We start from the raw sequence: 8,442 nt of genomic DNA, 5'->3' as shown, positions 1-8,442 counted from the left end.
CTTGATCTATGGGTCACGTGTGTGTGTGTGTGTGTGTGTGTGTGTGTGTGTGTGTGTGTGTTTACAGGGATTGGGGGAGAATAAATACCTAAAGAAGAAGAAGAAACAGCTAAGGAGAAAAGAAAAGGTGACTATTTAAAAATGATTATATAGGGAAGAAGAAGAAAAAAAACCCCAACAATGTATTGAGCACCTCATCCTCACACACTGTTGAATAAAGAACAAACTCCCCTTATCTCTCCTTTTCAAACCCCCTTCCAGCTCGAGGAGGGATACTTATGAGCTGTGAGACAACAGGAGGACAGAGGCTCTGTGAACCAAATTCACAGATTTACTCTGGAGACTGACGCTAACAGATATTGCAGCCAGAGTCTTCCCCTCTGAAGGCCTATAATATGCCAGACACTGATAATTTTGGCCTCATCCAACTTTATGCTCCTTCCACCATGATTCCAAACCCTTACTACCCATTGTTACACATGTTCTCTGGATTTCTGCTCATATAAATTATAAAATTTAAGTAGTTCTTTTGGAGGATAGCACACCTCCACATAGGTCACACTTTGTATCTCATCCTTAGGGGCCTGATGGAATTTGAGTCTAGTTACAGGTCTAGAAGCAAAGAGGGGTGGTGGGTGGTGGGTCCCGAGAGAATTAGCATTGTTACCTTAGGGGGAACCATTGCAGTTTCCTTGGACAAGTAGGGTTAATCCCCTCAGAGGGGCATAGGAGGTGGAATGGTAGCTACCCCGGGAGGTGGGGAGGCTAGTTCTACTGCAGGGAGGCCACTTCCACTGGCAAAGATGATGCATCAGAATTTAGGCGCTCAATGTCTCCAGCTTTATTAGGGTCTCCCCACATGTCCCTATTCCAGCTTACAGGATCCCATTCTTTCCTAGTCAATGCTTTCACGGTAACAGCAGACACCTTATAAGGCTGGGACTTCAACTTGTGTTATAATTCAGCCAGTCACAGGATGAGTCTATGCTTGATTTTCAGCCATCTCAGCCCGGAGGCTGCAGGAGACAAGGGTCTTTTCAGGGCACACATAGAAGCTTTCAGGTCACTTACGCATTGCTTGAGCTGGTAATTCCAATCCCTGAGCTCACCCCTTTCTGTCATCATCACTTTGTCCAGCAACATTAGAAGCCACCAGCCAATCTCATTATATTGGTTAGTTTTCTTAAAATGTTCAAAAGCAGCATATACACAGCCACTCAGACCCTTGCTTCTTATAAGTAACTGATTAGGTATACCCAATGCAGATATTTTATGGAAATCTTTTGCCCAATCACACCACGGATTATCAATGCTCTCTTTACTACTGGAAATAGAGTCATTTGCATCTTTAAATCTAATCGGAGTAGACAGCCAATTGCAGAAACCCTAGAACCAATTCAGAAAACTCATCCTTAACATTCTGTCCCTCTAGAACCGTTCTCAGTACCAAAATCTATATTAGTCTGGATTCGAGAGAGAGAGAGATAATGTTTATGATATAACATTTATATCATACTTTATATATTAAATAAAACTATAGTTAGGAAACAGCTCTGAAATACTTGATCTAAATGCCCAGATAAAAATCACAAATAAACAGTAAGTCCTAAAATACCATATTAAACAGATGGAGAGAGAGATTATAAGAAATCGGTTCACACAATTATGGAGGCTGAGAAGTCCTAACATCTGCAGTTGTCAAGCTGGAGACCCAGGATGGCATAATTCCAGCCTGAGTCCAAACGCCTGAGAAGCAGGAGAGCCGAAGGTGTCAGTTCCAGTCCGAGTCCTAGTCCAAAAGGAGGAGAAGATTGATGTCCTGGCTTGAAGACAGGTAAAGAGAGCCAATTCTCCCTTACTGAACCTTTTTCCCTATTTTAGCCTTCAATGGGTTAAGTGAGACCCACCTACATAGGGGAGGACAAGCTGCTTTACACAGTCTACTGATTTAAATGTTAATCCCTCCAGAAACACCTTCACAGACACACCAAGAATAACGTTGAACCAAACATTTGGGCAACCTGAGGCCCAGTCAAGTTGACACATACAACTAATCATCACCAGTGCAGCCCAAAAGGCAACTCTAAAATTCTTTACTCTTCCAGATGATTGACGAGTCAAGTTCTTATTAAGTATTTTAAGGCACAAATGCAAGTCAAGAAAAGAGGGCTCAAGTATTCACTGCTGGCTGGAATTTTCCCAAGAAGCCCAGTAGTGTGTAGACCAACCTATGACACCATCTTCACTTAGGGTTTGGATTCTGGTTTGGCCCTCAAGGCAGCCCTATCTGCTTAATAGGAGAATTACGTTCTCTTTATGGGTCTTCTGGATCAGATGCAGCATGAACGAATTCCCCAACCACCCCAGCCACCACCAAATGTGCTTTAGTCAACATAAATGTTCACAGCATCTGGTCCCTGGACAAGCTCATTAGGATCCTCTGAGGGAATGTGCTCAAAATGCAGACACCTGAGCCCCAATCCACATGAACAAAATCAGAATTTCTGGAAGTGCGTCAGGAAACTGACATTTGAGCAAGCTCCCTGGGTATTTCTTGGGCACACCAAAATCTGAGAACCATTGTTCTAATCCCACCTTGACAGAGTTTATTAGAACCAGGCCAGGCTCCAAGGTGAGAGGCATGATAGAAAGCTTACCAAAATTCTTCTCTTTGTCATTTGTCTTACAGCTGGAATTCCCTCATTCCTGGTAAATTCCGAACACCACAATTTTATCATGCAGCCATTAGAGTATCCAAGCAGCAAAACCATCAGGGGAGATGTTACGAGTGAGTTGAGGGGATTAGGATGATATTAACAAGTGGCTGAGTCCACGCTCCAGTTTTGCCCTTGGCCAATCCACATGGGCCCAGTGCCTCTCCAAGCCAGAAATTCTCTCTTTGTTCACACTCACTCAGAAACATAGGCAAAAAAAAAAACAAACAAACAAGCAAACACCATCACAAAGGCCTTCTTAGTAATCCAGGCTTACTATTTCTTACTGTTTAATGATTACATATAATGATTTTCAATCAAAAATTACAAGTGAATGTGGCAATGTGGTAATTAATTAGATTTCGCCTCCATCGGTGATATCAGAGAGAGAGAGGTGATTTTGCTTTGATATTAAACCAAGGCTATAACACCCCATCTCTCAGTTCTCCCTGCCTTTCCCTTCACCTCAACAGTTCTCTCTTTCACAGAATACCCACTTCCCCTGGGAGTCTCCTGGTTTCCCCAGCCATGTGCAAACAGGAAGAAATGCTGCCTAAAATCTTTTCCATAAAAAGCGTGAGCTTCAGAGTTCAACATATTTTTGAGTCCTGGCTTGCCAGCAAGCTGGCCTAATTATTTTACTGTCTCTGCACCAATTTCCTTGCTTATAAAATGGGGTTATTATACCTAACTCATAGAGTTCTTACATGAATGAGAAAACAAATCAAAATGACAACACTAGTTACATTGAATTATAGAGAGTTAAATAATTGAAAGGAAGCACAAAAGATTTATGGTAGGCAGTGAAATGCTGGTAAATATTTAAGCACTGGTTTTCCTAACCCCGCCCCTGAAAAAGCTCTGGTTTCTAGTGTTTGCCGATTTTTGGGGTGTATGTGCTCCTTCCATAGCCTATTTCAAGCTACCACATGATGTCACCAAATGCAGAGCTGGAGGAGATGCATAGCATCACGCCACTGTACAGTAATTTCGCCATGTGGGTACATTAGACATAAATAAGTTCAAGAGCATAGATCACAGTAAAATAATTAGGTAGTGATGCGTTTTTAGTTTCTATTACCTTTGTGTTTAATCTAATTTATTGAATCGTTAGTGTCCTGGAAAAAGGGAGTGCCGTCTGCAAACCCTGAAGGGAGAAGAACGTTGTGTGTTGGCGTCTGTGGAACAAGAGGACCCCAGCGCACGGAGCACAGTAAGTGGGGAGGTGATGACAGCGCCACCACCTGGAGAAGGAATGGGAAGCCAGGCCATGAGAGGCCTTGGGAGCCATGTTCAGAGAACGTGTAAACTCCGAGAAGAGTTTTAAGCTTGAGTATGACATCATCAGATTTACATTTTTTTAAAAATCCCTCGCGCTGCTGTGGGAAAATTTGGATGGGAAGGGGCCAGCACGGAAACGAGTTCAGATTAGTTCCGACATTACTGCACTAACCCAAGTGGGAGAGGGTAGTGGGAGGGTTAGGAAGGTGGCAGTGGAGATGCAGACAATGGATGAATTGGGAACATATAGACTTAGGAGGTAGAATTGACAAGGCTTTGTGATTCCTTGCTGTCTGTGTAGCAAAATACCATCTACCAAGTGATAATTCAGTATAAGAAAATACAACACACACACACACACACACACACACACACACACACACACACAGCGTTGCTCCTTCTGGGGCATCAAACAAGACTGCATGCCTTTTGCCTGATGGATGACATTCAGTTGAGTTGCTTTGGTTCGTGCCTTATGTCTGATGTGACATACAACTGCTGTGACCTGCAAGAAGCCTTCACTCTCATTAAGTCATCTGATGGCCCATTGGGGGTTACTCTGGGAATAAAGTGAGAAATAAACCATAATAATATTTGATCTGTCATTGCTATAATGAAACCCAATTTGTTTTCATATATAATTTACCAAAACACTTATATCATACTTTATTTATTAAATAAAATTATAGTTAGGAAATAGCTCTGAAATACTTGATCTAAGTGCCCAGATAAAAATCACAAGTAAACAGTAAGTCCTAAAATACCATATTAAACAGATGGATCCTCACTAGCATTCAGATTTCAAAGCCAGAGAAGCCATACGTGCTGAATATCAATGAGGAATTATGTCCACATTACTGCTAAGAGCAAAAGCTGGGTCTTTCCTATTGATGGATGAGACTTTCTACCCAAATACACAAACATTAGGGGCAGGGTTAGGTGGAAATATTAGCTCCAGCAAGAGTGTGTCTGCCTCATCAATGGCTAGCGTTGAGAATAGACGAGTTTAAGGCTCCTTTCTGTAAGTAGCACTTGTGCCACACAGCTTTGTAAATGCAATTTTTCCTTCTCTCTCATTAAAGTGACTGAGCTGATGATGGCTGTGCTCCGTGAAGTTGTGGGGGATGCAGGGTTCTTCCATCTTATTATTTCACCATCTCTTGGGTGGTGTTCTTATCTGCATAGTGGGCCACAACATCTGCCTTTTCCAACCAGCAGGAAAAGGGAAAGGGGACAGGATTACACATCCCTTTGGCCAGAGCTTGAAAATATTTTTTTTCATAGCAATGTTATTCACAATAGCCAAAAGGTGGAAGCAACTCAAGTGTCCACTGATGGATGAGGAAGAACAAGATATGATATATACATACTATGAAATATTAGTCAGTCTTAAAAAGGAATGAAATTCTGACACAGGTTATAATATGGATGAACCTTTAGGACATGATGCTAAGTGAAATCAGCCTGTCACAATAGGGTAAATAGTACAATTCCATTTATATGTGTTTTTAGAGTAGTCAAATTCATAAAAATATGGTAGAAACAAAGAGTAGGATGGTGGTTGCCAGCGGCTGGAAGAGGTGGGAATGGGCAGTTATTGTTTAATGAGTACAGAGTTTCAGTTTTGCATGATGAGAGAGTTCTGAAGATAGATGGTGGTGATGGCTGCACAACAGTGTGGATGCACTTCATGCCATTGAACTGTACAGTTTAAAATGGGTAAGATGGTAAATTTTATATTACTATGTGTATTACCACAATTTTTAAAAACACCTAAAACTAGGGGGGTGGGAGTAGAAGAGGGTAAAGGGGTCCACTTTATGGTGAGGAAGGAGAACTGACTGGGTGGTGAGCACACAATGCAATATAAAGATGATGTGTTATAGAATTATATACTTGAAACCTATATAATTTTAGTAACCAATGTCACCCTAATAAATTTAATAAAAACTTTAAAAACACCTAAAATTAAAAATAAACAAAAAATTCCATAGTCTAGATTGTTCATACATTGTAATTGTTTGAGATATCTCTTTGTTTTCTCTCTCTCTCTCTCTCTCTCTCTCTCTCTTTCTCTGTTATTAAAAAAAAACTGGATTAGTTGTCCTGTACATTTTCCTATACTCTGGATTTCGCTAATTGCATTTCCAGGGTGTCATCTATGATGTTTCTCCCTCCCTTTTATTTCCTACAAATAAAATAGGTAATTAGATCTCGAGGTATGATCAGACTCAGGTTTGATTTTGGTGGAGGTGAAGACTGTTTACTTCATATGTGCTCTGTGCAGTTCCATCATGAGATGTATTGGTCTGGTTTTCTTTCTTTATGTGGTGTTGGCATTAATTGATTTTTATTGCACAGACCCAGTCATCCCTTAGAGACTGCAAAACTGTTATATTCAAATGCTACCATTCCTTCTTTGGAGAAACATCATTTCCATGAACTAGAAGATAACAATTTGGTTCTGGCATAACCTGGAGTGGAGGCAGTGTGAAGTTTTCATCAGGTGAAGGCTGGGTCATTGGCCGATGAGTACTTGAATTCAAAACTGCATTCTGAACACAGGAAAAGGACCCCGGGGAGATCTGCTCTCAGTCCACCTGCCAATATTCTGATTCCCAGGCTCACATCTTCTATTCTTTCTAGAATATTCTAGAATATTCTTCTAATATTCTTTCTATCTCAACCTCAAAGCCATAGTCATTTTTGTTTTATTTTTCCCACTACCTCCTTTGCTCACCTGTCAAGAAGAGCTTCCATGGCCCATTAAAATGGGAGCTCCCAAATTTGCAACTGGCTGATTGCCTACTTGTTTTGATTCCCAGCTATAATAGATTTCTACAGCATTTGCTGTCAAGCATTTAGAAAGAAAGGTACTGCCTTCCCACTGGGATTGCTAAACTAAGAGAATCAAGTGCCACGCAACCCCACTCGGTTTGCACACACGTTTGGCTCCCGGACATTGACACCTCACTGGGTGGCCACCAAGTGGGGATGAACTGGACTGGGTCGCTGAGTTTTTGCTCTGTAACTAACTGCCCCATATGGACACATCTCTGTAACGCCTCAAGACCAATGAACTGAAACTGTACTTGGGAGGACAGAACTGATCAAGATGGAATGACTCCTGAGAGGAGACAGTGGTTACTGATAGTTCTGCTCTGTTGCAATTTAATTCTCTGGCTTCAAGGCTCAGATTCCACTAGGGCCGGAGAGAAAGCCATTAGCTGTAACTTCTCATTTTTATATTCTTTTGTTCCTGTGTAACCCTCATTAATAAAATAATCAGAATTTTCCTATTTCCTGAATCCAAAGAGCATTATGTAAATACCATTTTTAAATTGATTTTATTGTATTGATTCTTTTACAATTCCTTCCAGCTTTTAGAGACCTTGAGAAATGAATGTTTTGTTGTGAAAGGGATGTTAATTGCCTTCCCTGAAGTCAAACATCCTCCTTGTAAATCTTGAATGCAACAGTCACTAACAACCCAGGTGAAGGATGGGCCCTTAGACTTACAAGAGTTATAAGTGAGCATTTTTTCATTTAACTCTAATACAAATTTGTTTTCAGTAGATTTTTTTTGTCTTTTCCTAACATCTTCTAAATGAAATAATTACTGCGAATCTTTAGACTCAGCTTATTCATTATCTTGCTTAACTGTATGAGGCTTCGTTCCAAGAGTCTCTTCCCTCAATGACTAAAATGTCTCTGTCTCTCTTTTATTCGCATAAAGTGTGAGTCACTGATGATTTACAAAGGGCACCTGACAGTTCTGAGTTTTTGTACTGGTTGTGGTGGTGGGATTGGCAGGTGGTAGAGAGACAAATCCTGGGGTAAAAATTCCTCCCCATATGCAGACAGGTTTAACCAATATCCTCTTGGGTGAAGAGGCAGACTAGAGCAAATATTTTATAGTAGTGTATGAATTTAGATAATGTTCTATGTATTATTTAAATTCCTCCAGACAGGAAAAATGAAAACTATAAAACTTATGTTGAGAGAATGCCAGGAGAAGCTATTTTTGGATGTTAGTTATTGCTCTCTTCTTGAGCAACTCCCACTGCTGCCATTGGCTATGAGTCCGGGTGATTTTAAAATATATCCCAGTTCTTTGGTCTTCCTTCCCTCAAAATGTGAAGCCTAGTACTCCTCCCTCTTGATACAGGCCAGACCTAGTGACTCATTTCAGACAATAGAATGTGGTAAAAGTGAAGTTACTAGGTCATAACAAGGCTAGCTTTCCACCTTTTCTCATTCTCAGTCTCTCTGTCTCTCTCTCTGTCTCTCTTTCTGTCTCTCTCTCTCTCTCTCTCTCATTATTTTATTCCGACTATTGCAATAGGGGGAGCAACCTATTGTATACCTCAAGATCAGAGTGTCTGAGCAGGGTGCTTTTGTCTCAGACTTTTCTAGGAAGCAGTCACAAGTTACAGATGGGGTGATT

The sequence above is a fragment of the Hipposideros armiger genome, unplaced genomic scaffold (assembly GCF_001890085.2).
Source record: "Hipposideros armiger isolate ML-2016 unplaced genomic scaffold, ASM189008v1 scaffold_139, whole genome shotgun sequence".
NCBI classification, from domain to species: domain Eukaryota; kingdom Metazoa; phylum Chordata; class Mammalia; order Chiroptera; family Hipposideridae; genus Hipposideros; species Hipposideros armiger.
Note: the sequence above shows the minus strand (reverse complement) of the source record.